This window comes from Triturus cristatus, chromosome 9 (assembly GCF_964204655.1).
Source record: "Triturus cristatus chromosome 9, aTriCri1.1, whole genome shotgun sequence".
In the NCBI taxonomy this organism is placed as follows: Eukaryota; Metazoa; Chordata; class Amphibia; order Caudata; family Salamandridae; genus Triturus; species Triturus cristatus.
The window spans coordinates 1,246,472,671-1,246,489,991 of NC_140592.1; the positions used below are offsets into that span (position 1 = coordinate 1,246,472,671).

The following is a 17,321-nucleotide window of genomic DNA, read 5'->3' on the forward strand; positions in this document are numbered from 1 at the left end:
CTTTTTCTTACTTCGCAGCAAAGACCTGGAACACCCTGCCTCTCAACCTCAGGCAATCACCGTCACTGCCTCAATTCAGGAAGGACCTCAAGATCTGGCTCTTCAACTGAACCACAGCATCTTCGACAGACCAGCAATCATCCCCCCCCAGCACCATGAGACCCTGACAGGTGAGCAGCCGTGCTTCACAAGCCACCTGATTGATTGCCTGATTGATTGATTGATTGCTGTTTCAATCCTTCTTTACATGAGAAGCAAGGACTGATATCTGAAAAACCCTAACTGAGGATTTAAGGACTTTTCATCATGATAGGAGAATTACCAGAACTGTTCCATAAAAATTGGGACTTAGAGCATTTTCACTCGTGGAGGACTGGAACAAGCTGTCAAGCCTAACTGACCAGGACATAACCACTGTGGCTTCATGTTATAGGTTTTTCCTCCTCTGAGCTTCTATATGGGTGGTTCAGCATGTGCCCCCATGCATCCACTCCATGGCACAGAGGCACAAAGGAGGCCTTTAGAGCCCCCTTTGTTTCTTCACCTCTACACTTTTCATGGTGGTCGCACTGCCATAAAAAGCGTGGCAGTGAGGAAACTCGAATTATGCTTGGCTGGCTGCAGAGGCCCGCCAAGGATATTGCAGCTTTAAGAATGTTGCGGTTGCTGTGGTCCCATGGCGGCGCGACCGCCTTGGTTGTAATAGGGCAGGCAGAAGACCGCCACGCTCCTCGAATCTGGTGGTCCATGGTCCACCAGACTCATAATAAGCCCCTAAGTGGTGAGAAAAGCATGCCCCTACAGTAACTAGCAGCATATAGCTGTATATTGTCTTATGGAGAAGGTCTACTTGAGCCACTTTTCACAAACCAGACTAGGAAAATACTTCCAAAAATCATTCAAAGTTTATTTTTTTATCAATTTTCAGAAACCCAGTTTAATGAGAGTGGTAGGTTTTTATTGAGTATAAAATGAAGGTGCATTTATAAAACATGATTTATGCTATATATAGGTGTGGCAGTAGTCAACCAGTTCTGCATGTTTTCCCTTCTCTTCAGCAACAATCATTAGCACCATCATGAGGAGATAAAAGATATTCCCTGCCAGAGCACAATAGTCCCCTTTTCTAGCAGGAATGCTGGGAGGAGCAATTATTGGCCACTTAACTTGGGATGTTTAATTTGAGGATGTGAGAGAGTACAAGATATAGTGGTTTCACAAAGGGCAATGCTGCAACCTGTCCTTTTCACATGTTTACACAAACCAGATGCCTAAATTAAGAGAGACCATTAAATCACGCTCCGTCCTAATCCTCTCATACCTGTTCCCATCTGAGGGGACATGGTTCCAGAATGGTCAGTGAAAGTTTGGCAGGAAAGGATTCTCATTTTCATAAGGTAGACATGTTTGGAGTTTGGAAGCTCTGGACCCTGAAGTTCTGCCATCTTGAACAAAGACTTGTGTGATAGACTTCAGTAAGATAAACAGGAATTCCTGGCATGTATTGATATGCAGAGCCAGGAGCCGACTGCCTGTGCAGGTTAAAAGATAGAGGAGCCTGTGGGCCAGGAAGTGTACTCCTCCTTAGAATACATTGAAACAACAGAACGATAATCAGTTTTGAAAGATTTCGCGATGAGAGGAAAAAAGGATGCAAACAAGTCTTTCGAACGCTACAAGGGCCCTGCTATTATACTTTTAATTAGTGAGCACTTCTGTGATATCAGTTATATCAAATGCCCAGGTGGTAGACACCGAAGATGTAAATGGGGTTCAGATGGAGGTCCCCCAGTGGTTGGGACACCAGTGGACAGTGTGCTGCTGTACGGGCTGAAGGATATTACTGAAGTGCAATCCCCCAAGCGCACCTATAGGCCCAGCTATCTGGTACTTCAGAGCTTTTAGGTTTTTTAGGTCTGCACATAAGTAGATCATCTATGCAGGTTTGTTTCTCCTTTTTTCTTTGTATTCTGTGACTTGTAGCCATGAACAGGAAACTCAGTACTACAATTGCCAAAATGTAAAACAGAAACCGATTAAATGAGTGATTTAAAAAATGTATCCACTGCCACTTAACCCCTTGAGCCAGGTACAATCACAGATGTTCTGGTGCGCCATCTGCCTTCCGAGTGCATTGCAAGCAGAGACTACTGCTTCCAGACTAGGGTGAACGGTGCATATGCAGCAAATGCTGAGCCTCCCTCCTTCAAGTCTGCAAAAGTAAACAGGGACTGGCGCATATGATGCTTTTGCAGCGCACCTTTCATCTCGCTTTCCAGAGTCAGGGCACAAGTCCGAGGGTCACTCAGGTACACAGCGCCCACCCGCTATTTTCAGGGGGTGGACGCCGTCCATTCCGCCAAGAAGTTGAGCCCCACAGAAGTATGTTGAACTTGTCCCGTTGTAATTTTCATATACCAGGACACGTTCAGCAGCGCCTGTACGTTGTGTGCTTCCCAATGTGCAGGCGGTGACGGGGCATTTTTTTCATTTCCAGCTGGGCCAAAGATAAAGGCCGAAGTTAAGGGGCCATCAGGCCTCCTTTTGTTTGAATATGCTGACTGGAGGAGGCCTAGCGCCTCACACTTACAAGTAAATGCAATGGAGGGAAAACAAAGGCACTCAGCTTGTTATCTATTCTCAGGTATTTAAGGTAGGCATGCTTTTGACTTTCTTTAGTCCCTGTAGATAGGAGATGCATGCAATGTAAGAATGTAAAATGTTGGTCTGTCCCAGTATTTAAACAAATAACTTCATTAGCACTGCTTTATTTCTTTTATAGCACTACGCATCCCAATGCAGGGTGTCAGAGCTCTTTGCAAAACATACACATTATACATTGACAATAAATCATGTAAGTGTGTAAATCAACATACAGGATGAATGACATGAGACAAGGTTACAACGTGTAGGAGTCACAAGTCCATGTCTCACTGTGCTATATTAGAAGGATTACAATTTATGGAATGCAGGTAACAAAAGGATCTCTGTTAAAACCAATAACCCACTTACCTATCTACATAAAATAAATATCTGTCATCTGGATATTACATGATGTGCTTAGCGGGAGACACATTAAACTTCTATACTCCTTTGCTTCAAATCTGGGACTTCACAAAACACAGATCTCTCCCACAAATGCGTTAACCTCCAGAGTTATCTCGCCATTACTACTATTCCCTGAGATTTACTGGGCACCTGTGCAGCAGATTCTGTAACCCAATCAAATATTTTAAAATTCAGACGTTGCAACCAATTAAGCAGAACATATCTACTGCCATGCTTCTCAGTATTACCAATATCTTTGCGACAGGTTTTAGTAAAAAATATATAAGTTGAGGCCCAGATTTCGCATCAGAATTGCGCCTCTTTCTTTGGCACAACTCCAATGCAAAATCTAATTTGTTAAATATCATATTGTGCTTAAATGTACTAAATGATATACCTGATAAACATATGTGTGAGGTCTTAATAGCTGATGTCACTTCTTGTTATGTCATTTCCAGTGAGGTCACTTACTGTGATATCATGTGCAATGTCACACGTCATGACATCATGCACTGTGATGGCACGCGTCATGCTTTCACTTGCATACTACCTAACTTGGTTTGTCCGACCCACTTTGTTTTTTAGGACTTGTGCCCTGTCCAGAGTCGATGCCTGCAATGCAGAGGCCTTGAACAGTTTACTTTTTTTGTAGCTTGCAAAGTGTCACTCAAAGTGTCACACGTGCGGCAGGTCAATGTCACAAAAAGGCACACTGCAAACACAGAAATGTCACAGATATACCCTAAAAGCTTGGCAGCTGTGCTAACCGAGTTTAAAAAACATACAACTATTAGAGTCCGTGGGCCTGATTTAGATCTCGCACGAACCTGTCAACCGAAATGTAAATCCCAAAGGCTATAATGTTATGTTAAATATTTTTGTAAAGCGCGCAGCTGCCTCAGCAAAGAGGCGTCCCGGCGCTGGTAGCAGTGTCAATAGAAAGGCTAGGGACTAAACCGAGGGAAACAGATAGGTTTTGATGGCCTTGCGGAAGGACGACAGGCAGTCCAGGCGACGGATCTGGGTAGGAAGAGAATTCCATAGTTTAGCTGCTAGACACCGAAAGGACCGTCCCCCAGCTCGGAGGCGCTTCACTCGAGGAACCGTAGCCAAATATTGCTCAGCCGAGCATAACTGGCGGGTGGGTACATACGGTACCAACAGATTGGACAGAATCTCAGGGGATGAGAGTTTTAGCATTTAAAAAGTCAGGCATAGGGTTTTAAATGTAATCCTTTTGGACATGGGTAACCAGTGTAGACGGCGAATAGCCCCCGTCGCGGAGCAGTTTCTAGGGAGCCTCAAAAGGACTCGGGCAGCTGCATTCTGGACTCGCTGTAAAATAATCACTTCTGCCTTGTTAACGCCTAACAGGAGCGAATTAGCATAGTCCAGTCTGGAAAAAATAGCCACCTGGACTATTAACTGGCGGGTGGATGGATCAAAAAAACTCAGCATGGGCCTCAATCCCCGGAGAAGACCAAAGCAGGTGCCTGCAACCTTCTTAGTGTGCTCTTGAAACCCAAGAGTGGAATCAAGCCAAACCCCAAGAATTTTTATAACCAACTTAGGGGAGGGGGCGTTGCCCAAGGTCGCAGGCCACCATTGCTCACTCCAGAGCCCCTTATCTCTCCCCATCAACAACACCTCTGACTTATTGGCGTTGAGCTGAAGGCAGTTGGTGGTCATCCACCGCGCGACTGCCGCCAGGCCTCCTTCGAAATTTGGCGGCACCCCACGTAGGGTCATCGGAGAGGGCCACCACCAACTGCGTATCGTCAGCATACAAGACCATGGTAAGGCCATTGTCCCTCGCCACCGCAGCTACGGGTTTGACGTACAGATGGAAAAGTACGGGACTCAAGGCCGAGCCCTGGGGAACCCCCTGCCCGATGAACTGGGCGTGGGAGAGAAAGGGGGGGGCAGTTACTTGGACTGTTCTTTCAGACAGAAAGGATCGAAACCAGTCCAAGGCTAAACCAACCACCCCGGCCTCCTCTAGACATGTAAGATGTAAAAGGATCCGGTGAGAGACCATATCAAACGCGGCACTTAGATCAAGCAATATCAGAGCCGCAGTATGTCCCTCATCCAGAATGGTCCGCAGATGTTCGGTCACAGCTAAGAGCGCAATCGCAGTACTGTGACCAGGGCGGGAGCCATTCTGGGACCGATCCAAGACGCCAGTGTTATTCAGAGAACCCGAGAGGATGTTATTGGTGTGAGTCTCAGCAACTTTAGCGACCCATGGCAATAGAGATATAGGGCGGAAGTTTTCCAATTTAGTTGGGTCCAGTGAGGGTTTTTTCAGCAGGGGGACCACCCTTGCTTGCTTCCATAGCAAAGGAACAACTGCTATGGTGAAAGAGGAATTAATTATCTGACACAATGGCATAAGGAGTACAGGAAGGGAGTCCCTAAATTGAGCAGGCCTCAGTGGATCCACAGGGGAGCCAGATTTAACTTTCTTGCTCAGCATGAGAAACTCATCCTGGGAAATGGGGTGGATAGCTGCCAAGGTGAGAGTGGGGAAAGGACCATGCGAAGTGACAGGATTGATAGGGGACATAGGGAAGGACTTATATATGGCTTCCACCTTCTTAACAGGGAAGGTGGCCAGGTCCTCACATTGCTGCCCAGACGTGATCACAGGGGTAGAGGAGTCTTTCCTGTTTTTAAGATTGTTAAGTATTTTAAAAATACATTTGGCAGGGCTCTTACTAGACTTGATCTCATTAGTAAAGTAGACCGCTTGTGCCGAATGTAGGGCCTTGTGATAGCACTTGATCGCATCCTGGTAGGACTTCTTAGCCCCCAGGTCATAGTCCCGTCTCCAGCCCATTCCAGTTTTTTGCAAGTTCTGCGCATGGCGGCCAGAGAATCATTGAACCATGAATTAGAATTCGAGCAGCTGCACTTAGACCATTTAGCTGGAATGAGAGCATCTAGGGCATGTAGGACCCAGTCGCAGAGTGATTTATATGCCAGAATAGGGGGACAAAGTGCCAAGATGGCATGCAGTTCCTCCAGTTTAAGTTTATGCCAGCGTCGTCTAAAGGAGGCCTTAGGATCATCTCTATACACAGGCTCCGACAACGGAAAGGAGTTGGAAACCATAAAATGGTCGGACCAACACACAGGGCTGGGTGTCTTGACCAAAAGGGAGGGGATGTTTGAAAAGACAGGGACAAGCAGGTGGCCGGCAATATGGGTAGGGCCCATCACGAGCTGGCTTAATTGGCAGGTGGCAAAATCCGCAAGCAAGCTGCTGATTTCAGGATCAGAGGGACGGTCAAAGTGTAGATTTAAATCACCTATAATACTAAAGTTAGTGGCCGTCAGCGCCAGGGAGCCAGCGGCCTCGATGATGGCAGATTTAAATTCCAAGGCCGGCCCCAGGGGGCGGTAAACTAATAATCCTGTCATAGTGGAGTGAGCGCTAAAGGATATACCAAAACGAGCGCATTCGCAACCAACCACATCCTCCTTGACAAATGAGCAACAGTAGCAGGACTTAAAGATGACCGCTATGCCCCCACCTCTAGACTCCCTATTTACAGTCAGGATACTGAATCCTGGGGGGAGCGCTAAGCCCGATTCAGCCACCATGACATCAGTCAACCAGGATTCGGTTAGGAAGAACAAATCAGGTGATTTGTCCTCTATTAGATCGTGGATCTCCATGTAGTGCTTAGCCAGAGAGCAGACGTTGAGGTATAGAATTTTCATAGAGGGCCTGGGTAGAGATAAGGGGCGACATGGGGGGGCAGCACGGGATGGGAATCATAGCCACAACTAAAACAGCAGAAAGGCCCTTCCACAACATCCACCAAGAACTGGCTGCATGGGCTAAACAGCCAGCTGATGGACAACAAGTCCTCTCTGGTGTATAATGGCACACCAGCATATCTGGCGTCGTCCAGGCGTGGACGGGCGCAGACGGGCTTGTCTTTGGTGCGCCCGCTGCACGCGTCCGCTGCGCTCCCGCGCCATGTGCAGCTTAAATAGTGTGTCCAAGAGAAAAGGAGGTTGAAGACTAGACCACCTCCCCTAACAAGATGGCAGCAGAGAAACGGCAACCGGAAGTAGATTTCCGCCAGCTGGGGCTATGCAGTACTCCCTCCACAACAAACAGCCCGCTAATGGCTGCGGTGGACTGGGGAGGTGCACAACCGAGCAACACACCGTCTCCTCAAACTAATTGCATCCAAGTACAATTAGTTTTAAAATGTGCATCCAAACACAATTGATTTCAGAAAGTACAGTAAGGGTTAAAACACAATGCGAGCAGCGCGCGAAGCAAATGTTTAGCCGTCCGCTTCTACCGACAACTGCTACCTCATCAAATGCGCTCCCATGCCATGGGCAGCTTAAAAAGTGTGTCTGAGAGAAAAGGAGGTGGAAGACTAGACCGCCTCCCCTAACAATATGGTGGCAGAGAAACGGCAACCAGAAGTAGGTTTCCACCGGCTGGGGCTATGCAGTACTCCCTCCACAACAAACAGCCCGCTAATGGCTGCGGTGGACCGGGGAGGTGCACAACTGAGCAACACACCATCTCCTTAACCTAAGTGTATCCAAGTACAATTAGTTTTAAAATGTGCATCCGAATACAATTGATTTTAAAAAGAACAGTAAGGGTTAAAACACAATGCGAGCAGCGTGCGAAGCATAAGTTTAGCCGTCCGCTTCTACCGACAACTGCTAGCTCATCAAATGCGCTCCCGCGCTATGGGCAGCTTAAATAGTGTGTCCGAGAGAAAAGGAGGTGGAAGACTAGACCGACTCCCCTAACAAGATGGAGGCAGAGAAACGGCAACCGGAAGTAGATTTCCGCCGGCTGGGGCTATGCAGTACTCCCTCCACAACAAACAGCCCGCTAATGGCTGCGGTGGACCGGGGAGGTGCACAACCTAGCAACACACCGTCTAGGATTTATATTTCGGTGGACAGGATATCCGTCACCATTGTGACGGAGTAACCCGTCTGCCAAGATCTAAATCAGGGACTATATATAATTTGAAAGTGCTTTAGAGAAAAATTATCAAGTCCACCTTCAGAAAAAGAGCAGACGCCCTTGAAGCATCATTTATCCATGTGCGTCCAAGCCCATGCACGTGATATAAAGCTGACAGCCTGAAAGTCCCCGAGGGCTCTTTAAATCAATACATTCGTTTTGTGCAGCAATGCCTACAATTCATTTACTTGAATGCATAGTCAATTCATATTGGAAAAAAGTAAAAGCTTTTAAATGGTTGCTTATTTTGAAGATCAATATAATACATACAGTGGAAATTAAGTTTTATTTTATTGAAGCCTCAAAACCATAAATGGAGCGAGTGAGAGAAGTAATGAGAGCAGGAAGGAGACAGAGTGAAAGAGAGAGAAGACATTTTCTGGATAGAGAATTGTGGGTATGAAGTTAGATTTCCAAAGATGAATGTCTCAGGAACATGATAAATGAGGATTTAGGCGTCGGGGTGACCCGATGATGAAGCATGACACCACTAGGGTGTGTGAGGGTAAATAAACAAAAAGGAAGACTTTCCTTGCTCACCTTTCGGTGAAGATATAAGTATTTACCTTATCTAAATCCTTCACATCTCTCCCCACTGAAGTGCACCCATATCAACCATGGTTGATTTGTTAGAGTAATTTAAGTGAGTAATTGACTATAAATAGGAGGAGTTACTCTAACTCTGTAACCTCTCTACCCTTCCAGGTATTGAAAAAAAAGTTTTTTTCATCTAACCTTTAATGTGTACATATGATTAGCAAGAATCAACTCATCTCAGAGGCTATATAGCACATGAGCAAAGATATACATTTGTTTTTAATAACCTCAAAATCCCTTAATCACTAAACACACAATTACAAATAAATATTTGCAGGCAGGAAACATTTAATTGGCTTCTTCACAGTCAACATTTTTAGAATCTGTTTATTGAAGGAGAGCACAGTAAATACAAATGCAAGAAGGAACAGCATTTCCCTTTCCATAATAGCATACACCTCGGAACTTTGTACAGAAATAACACGAATACTCTTCATCCTCGGTACAAGACAGCAACTTTGAGGAAGAGTGTGAGAGTGGTAGAAGGACCTCTCAATGCACAAATTAGGGATCAACAATAGGGAGGTGAGGACCCCAGTCTCTTGGGCCATATGCAAGAGATTCAATCACACTTACCATTAAGTTAAGTAGATGAAACTCAGACATCCCCTATATCCTGATCTGAGTGTTGCTGTTTGTCAGTGTCCAGAAGTCCTACAGCTTGGGGTTGGGTAAACACATGGGTTCTCCATCAGTAATACAGATAGTAGCCAAGAGGGACTGACGCTGGGTGTAACTAACTTCTAGTCTCGCCTCCTTGTCTAGGTAGCATGCTTTAAAACAGAAAATGTCAAAGTTTTTAACCCTAACGAAAAGATCGTTTTTCTTATCAGCTGCTATAGTCACTGTTTCTCTTTCAGATGGGGATCCCAAATTCAGCCAAAAGTGTTGCCACACAGGAAACCTTTGCACCTGGGCCCCTTGTCCTTAGCCTAAAATGACATCCACCCTACTCCCTCTCAATGACAACTAAGCTAAACTCCCTCTCGACAACAATTCAGCTAACCGCCATATGACCAACCAAGAATACATCAGCACTCTACCCAGCTCCCATAACTACCCATTTGAATTCACCATACCATGCTCCCCTAGCTATCTACCCTACTACACCAGACCACACAACTCCTTTATCTTACTTAGCCTGAACAACTCACACATTCCCTCAATTCACTTCCCCAACTTCACTATGGCTTTCCTTACCCCACCTCACCATAATACAGGTTCAGCAACGTACTCCCCCATTGACTACCCCCTTCTCTATTCTCCACACAGCCCTTTAACCCCGCATAACTACAACACTAGACCCCCACTCTCCATGCACACCCCATTCTACTCCTGTCCCGCTTCACTATAATACTGCTAACCTTTCGCTCCCACACCTCACTACACCAGAAGACAATTGCAACATACTCGCCCCAAACAACAGTGGCAACATACTCCTTACGACCACCCCACCCTCCAACACCCCACATGTCTCTATGACTCACATCATAACTTATACAACTTTCCCACCCATCCCACTCACCAACACCAAAATACTTTTGTTTCACACATTCTCAACATAGAACTCAAACTTGCATCTCTGATTTATGAAATACACGAGGTCTCCACTCTGTCATCAACCGAAAGACATGCAAGCATCAGACAAAAAGAAGACACTAAACACATAACTCTCAATGGCACTTTCAATGGGCCCCATCAATGGGGAAAATAAGACCAACGCTGAATTAAAGTTAACACCTGTGAATGGCAAAGAGAAAGCTGAGGGAAGGGACAGGACAGTTGAGAAAAAAACACTGGAAGCAAGCATGGAGATAAAAGCTTAGCATTAAAATAACCACAGGAGAAAGAACCTAAACTAAAAAAAAAGAAGAAAGCAAAGGAACCAAGCTGTACCAAAGAAATGAAAGAAGCTTCAGAACCTAACCAGCTGAGAGGACTGAGAAAACCAATGAAATCAAACCAAGCAAACCCACAAAAGACAAAAAGAATACTAAGTTGGCTAATGTATAAAGAAAGCACTTGTAAACATGCTCTAGAGCTGCCATAATGGTCTCTCACTGAGTAAAGTAAACTAGAAAATAAATATTTGGCAAGTAAATACAGATGACTTTATGCAAAGTTCTCTTTAAGTATCAAGTCCAGGTAGACTCTTTACTTAAAACATGAAGAAATGGCTGGTATTTTACCTGAGTTGTCCAGCTCTCCCACACGGCAGCCAGCAGAGTAGATCAATGGAGACGGGCGGGATAGGGATGCAGCCACTGTTCAATTCACAAAGTCACTGGGCAGCTGTAAATGGTTGGCCATTTCTCAAGAGCAGCACTTGAACCCTGCAGCTCTTAGGAAAGGATGACGCCAAGAGCAAAACATCCACTATTAAGTTAAAGCTACACCTGGAGAACAACTTGAAGTGCTCTGTTCACTTCTCCCATTACATCTGCCAAATACACTGTGGGCTCATCCCGCAGCCTGTTCTCTTCCAAACAAACCATACCAGTATTGGGCTGGGGATGGCTCAAATTTTTGTTGACACCTGGTCACTCCTGTCTATCATGACCATGGCACTGTTTGGACTCCGCTTCTGGCCACAGAACTCAGAACCCAATACAAAATTTGCAATCAAATATGTTGCTCCAACCAACCTGATGTCACAACACTGCCTTGTACCTCCACAGTAAGGAAACTCTTACCTAGTGTGCAAAGTCATCTGGTGCTCTGGGCACCTCCATTGTTTTTCTTTTGCTAACTGGCACAGGTGGTAACTGACTCTGACTGTCCCAGGGCTCTGCCTAATCAGGCCCCGGGCCAGTGCTATGGTGAAAACACAGTGAAACTAGACACACACACACTTTCGAGTACATTATGTGTTAGGGTACCCCTATGATTGACATGACATACCCTAAAAGTCCTTAGTACATAATAGGGCAGGGGGGTTAAAACTATCTTTAAGTCCCGAGTATATATTAGGGCATGGCAGTTTAGAGACCAGCAGCTTTTCTGCACTTGTATGTGGGCACTGCTGAGAGCCTGCAGTCATTTTGAAAGCACCCACGTTTTGCAGGACTGCTTGTACATGTAAATTGTGACCACACTCGCCTTTGGTGGTAGGGGCACTTACAAATTGATCAACTACAATATTTTAGCATAATAAGTACCACGTGGGTCTACCCTAGGTGTTGAAGGGGGGGGGGGTGAGGTACTTATAAGGAGGGTCCTTATAAAATATGCTTTATAAGTAGGGCTCCCGGTTTTCCGTTTAAACGGATTTTTACATATAAATACAGACGGAAAACAATTTTTCCTTTGTCTGTATTTATATGTAAAAACGGCAAAATACTACCAAATTGCGGCGCTGCATTGCTCGAATCCAGAGCTTTCTCGCCACGCCCCCTTCCTGCTGCTGAAAATTTCTTCTAATCCTTCCAGCCAGGGTCTTTTAGTGACCTACTGCTGTGCCCTTGAACCAATCCTGGTCAGATTGAAGCGTCACTGAGTGGGCTCTGAGCGGCACTGGGTCGCTGTCCGAGGCTTGGAGCCCCATATTAAACAACTCTACATGGCTGAACGAGCCCCCCACCCCCTCGTGTGTGGCAGCTGAGGCACACACACAGCCGCACCTGAGCACTTCACAGGTCTTTAAACGACCATTTGCATGTTAATGAGGCTTTGTTGTTTCACTCCTTCTAAGAGCCCCTGCAGCTCCTCTCTGAGTATTTCTTTAAAGATTCAGCCCCCACCCTGAATTCTTTTCTTACCCCCCACCCCCGAGATTTGCCTCTAGTTGCGCCTCTGGGCTGAACATTTTAGTACAAGGATTTGTGACATGTTCTTCATACAAACTCCTTATCAACAGAAGGTCCCGGATAAAATCATTTCATTTAATAAAAAAAGGAAACGCGTCACTCTGACCGGGTTTTTACATAACTTTCTAGTCTTGGATTTAGAGTGTGAAAGGCAACAGAAATCACCAGCTTTTCAGGACAAGCGCAGACTGGTGGCGACACACACAGACGCACACATACTCACACACACCTCTACTAAAGATCTGATTAAGGGCAACAATAGTGCAAATAATAAATCATTACATAGCGCATGGATTCCACCCATATGCCCTATAGCGCTACTCGGGAACCAAACCGATTTTCAGCTAACTCGTTTGACCTGGACATTGGAACTATAAAAGGAAGTTAAAACAGCAAACTACAGTTTTTTGTGTAGTTCTTGCTGCCAGATTCTTACGGATTCATAGCACTGCAAATGGGATAATGTGCCGAGCTTTGGAAGGGTTAAAACCGAGACCGCACAGAGATTGAACGTGGGACCTGTATCTTGCACAATGGTTAATACCATGCGCGCAAAGCCCATTGGGCTCAAAGGGCTTCAGCTGCTCAGAAGCCAGTACTGTCTTGTTCTATTCTCTATATGAAGAGAACAATATTTGGGCTCTGGAACGCATAGAAATAAATACAGCGATTCTTCACAACATTTAAATGTACACTCCCATATTTCAATGCACACTACAGAATCTTTACATACACACCGCATGGCTAATTCCAGTCTTTGCCAACTGATGGCACAAGGCTGGTGGCAGAGAAGCAGAGGAGAATGCTAACATGAGGAATCAAATAAATGAGCAGAAACATTGTTACCGTATATAACTCCCCATGTTAACTGCCGCAAAGTCATGTTCATATCTTTGGCACGCCTGCATGAAGTACCCATATCATACTGTACATATATACACATAGGGCCTTCTCATACAATCTTAGCTAACGCTCCTGTTGTTTAAACCTGAAGAATTGCCTAACGTGTACACATTGATTGGAAAATAAAGGCATCCCATTCCATTTAGGAGAACCATATTTCCAGTCAGTATGACGTTATTGAACAAAGACAGCTTCAGTTCCCCACATATTCTGAAACACATTTGGAATCTGTGTACAGTTAGGAGCATTTGTTGCTCTTCGGAGAATTCACCATCTCCAAGGCTCTGCCTCTAAGTGACCTCTGCGCCAGCCCTCCGCCATTTCAACTCAAAAGGTACGTGTATTTCCCTTATGTAAAAAGTAAATATCTGAGACTCCAAAAGAACCAGGGCACACCACCACCTACTCATCGGGGCCGGCAGATCGGTACTTCCTCTCCAGTACTACCCTATTACGGTAATTAGTCCCCAAAATTCACACTCCCACATCGGTGCTGTCCGGGCTCTCACCTGCCCCTTATCCACCTTGGTGTGCCAACATAATGCCGTAGCCTCCCCCAACGGCCCTGACTCCTCCTGTCCCAGGCCCCATACAGTTGCCCAGCCCTGCCCACTGATGCCTTTAACCCACCCACCCCCCCGGCAGATGTGTTGTGTCTGCCTCGAGTGTCCATCACGATCGCCCACTCCCACCTGGCGCCCTTGGTTGCTCACCCCCCCCCCCTTTCTGTGTTGCCACTCCGCATGTTCATGACATAATGACGTGTAATCCCACAGCCTGCAGATCCCGGCAGCTTGAGCTCACGGCAGGCGCCCTGGATTCCACGCATCTCAACCAACCTCCACCCCAGGGCTATAGATGGAAATACAGAAGCACTGGCACATGTTTGCTCCTGATAAGTGCTTGTACTCTATTCTAAAGTGTTTTATAGCAGAACTGAGAAGCACAGGTCCTCTCCTTTTCAAATTACTCAGTAACAGACCATTTAAAGCACTGCTAAGGCCACAGCAAATCGCTAGTTTAAGTGAGCGCATGTGTGCATTGTCAATTTAAATAAATGTGGAAAAATACTAGCTGTAGCTTCGTCTTTTGCATATAGCAAAAATAAATGTGGATAAATACAGAAAAAATGTCCCAAAAATAAATATGGATAAATACAGACGGAAATGGCAAAAAAATAAATACCATAAAACCGGGAGCCCTATTTATAAGCCCTGGGGTAGAAGAATTGCACATTTCACTTTCCCCATTGTAGTGAAGTGCTTACCAAAATCGAGTTTTCTGCCAGGAGCACTATGGAGTGAGGATCTACATTATTTTTCCATATTCAGGACCCCTAAAGTCTCCCCTCGGTCTCCCAGCGGTGAGGGTCATGTTGCTATAATCAGGGCCCTTATAAAATATGTTTTATATGCCCTGGTGTTGGAGAAATTGAACGTTTCATTTTCCCCATTGTAGATCCCCAGCCACATAGGTAAACATGGCAATAGTTTATTAATGAATAACTATCAATAGGAATTCATGGAAAATATAATTCAAGGACTCCCTTGATTAGTCATTTAAGAGGATTAGCCAGGCTGCTTTGATGAAGTGATAAGTGGCACCCGAGGAGAGAAGCTAACAGGTAGGAGAAGGCTCTGCTGCACAGGTATGCCAGAGCAAGACGGAGGGGTCGTAAAGCACAAGCTTCAAGGAAGAATGGGTCAGGCAGAGAAAGCCAAGTCCATCTACCCCCAAACCCCTCTAAAGCCAGCCACACGGCAGGTTTCAACAAGCATTGGAAATGCAATAGGTCTCGCCTTTGATTAAGTTTAAACCATTTGCTTTGCTAATGGTATTGTATAGCAAAGCAAATGGCTTTAACTTAATGAAAGGCGAGACCTATTGCATTTTTAATGCTTGTTAAAGACTGTTATCAGGTACCGGAACACATTGTGAAGCTTTTGTTAAAATTAGCTTCTTGCAGCCCTCTGTGTATATGGATTGCCTTTATGGTTCTTGTAGCACGCAATTTAATTACGAAAATAAGAACTGTCCTCCTTATTTCCCTGTATTATGTAATATTACTGTAATAAGTATTTTATCTGTTTTTAACACTGGTGCTTTTATGATTTTTTTTTATTGTCAAAAATCGAATAAAGCTGATTTGATTTGATTTGATTTGCAGTGCCTTAAGATGATTACAGCTGCAACGTAGCCCTTTTTTGCTTACATACAAATTATGTAAGCACAGTAAAGAAATATTAAAAAATTGGATATATTTGTATTTTACTCCATCATATTTTGTGTCGCACGGACGTGTGTGAAAACTTAACACACATAAAAAGATTAAACAAATGTACCGTTCTGTGCCCTAACTTTATATCCACTTATGACGCATGTGTTAAGTAGCTCTACTATGTTGCATTGCTTTTGTTTGCAATATAGTTCATAGACCTTTGCAGTCACTCCAACATATGTCTGAGAGCCCTGTATAGATACATTTGGTGTGCCGGTTCTATGGCCATCTATATAATACTTATGTATACTACAGGATTTATCTCACAGTACTTATATTCCACTTTAGAAAATGAAGGCAGCCTTTCATTTTCTTCTTTGCTGCTCTGAGCTGAGCATTCAGAGCCATTGTCGAGAGGGTGAGCAAGCATGGCTGCTGCTATGCTGTGTCTGAAGGAAGCTGGGGGATTTTTTAGCAAAGGTGAGCTTACATTTTGATGCATCCATGGTGTTTCCGCTGGTGCTCAGAGGGAAGGACTTTCCTACGGAGATATAATTTGAGATGCTCATATGGAGACTGACTAATGCTGCATCTAGGTTTTCTCATTTAAATAACATAAACAGTTTACTTACACACTTGACATAAATTGCTTTCTTGTTCTTCTGACGTGCATGTCACTATCAAATCAACGCACCCTATTGTACAAATTGCACACGGAAGGAACATACAAAATCATAGAATCTTCTTGTAAACAAGTGGTTCACTACATGACCCACAGAGAACCCTTTCTAGATCCTGAAAGGGATCAGGGAGAACATGAAAGGTAGAACTGACCTGATGGAGACTGGCCTATCTAAGTTGAATTTACAAGCAGCAGTAATGCTAAAATCGCACATATTTAAGGAGGAAAAAAGGAACGATAAAAATGCACATATGGAAATATTTGTAAAGAACTGAAGGTCATAATGTAGCTAAACTTACACTGACGTAAGGATTATGTTAACCTCATGCAAAACATCCATTGACTCCTCAATTGGTTTCAGTCCTCTCTCCAGCACCTGTTCAACTACTGTCACACTGCCAGGTTCTTGTCCCTGCATACTTTGACTGCGGTCTACCTGCCACTGGTTGTGACTGCGGTCTACCTGCCACGGGTTTTGACTGCGGTCTACCTGCCATGGGTTCTGACAGCGGTCTTCTTGCCACGGATTTTGACTGCGGTCTACCTGCCATGGGTTTTGACTGCGGTCTACCTGCCATGGGTTCTGAGAGCGGTCTACCTGACATAGGTTTTGACTGCGGTCTATCTGTCACAGGTTTTGACTGAAGTCTACCTGCCACGGGTTTTGATTGCGGTCTACCTGCCATGGGTTTGACTGCAGTCTACCTGCCATGGGTTTTGACTGTGGTCTACTTTCCATGGGTTTTGCCTGCGGTCTACCTGCCACGGGTTTTGGCTGCGGTCTACCTGCCACGGGTTTTGGCTGCGGTCTACCTGCCACGGGTTTTGACTGCAGTCTACCAGCCACGGGTTTTGACTGCAGTCTACCTGTCATGAATGTTGACTGAAGTGTACCTGCCACAGATTTTGACTGCAGTCTACCTGCCACGGGTTTTGACTGCAGTCTACCTGTCATGAATTTTGACTGAAGTGTACCTGCCACAGGTTTTGACTGCAGTCTACCTGGCACGGGTTTTGACTGCTGTCTACCTGTCATGAATTTTGACTGAA

The 17,321-nt window shown here is 45.1% G+C and overlaps 1 protein-coding gene across 5 annotated transcripts in view; it reads right to left on the reverse strand.

Moving 5' to 3' along the window:
* NOVA1 (NOVA alternative splicing regulator 1) overlaps window positions 1-17,321 on the reverse strand; it is a 590,029-nt gene that overhangs the window by 462,697 nt on the left and 110,011 nt on the right. The window lies entirely within an intron of this gene.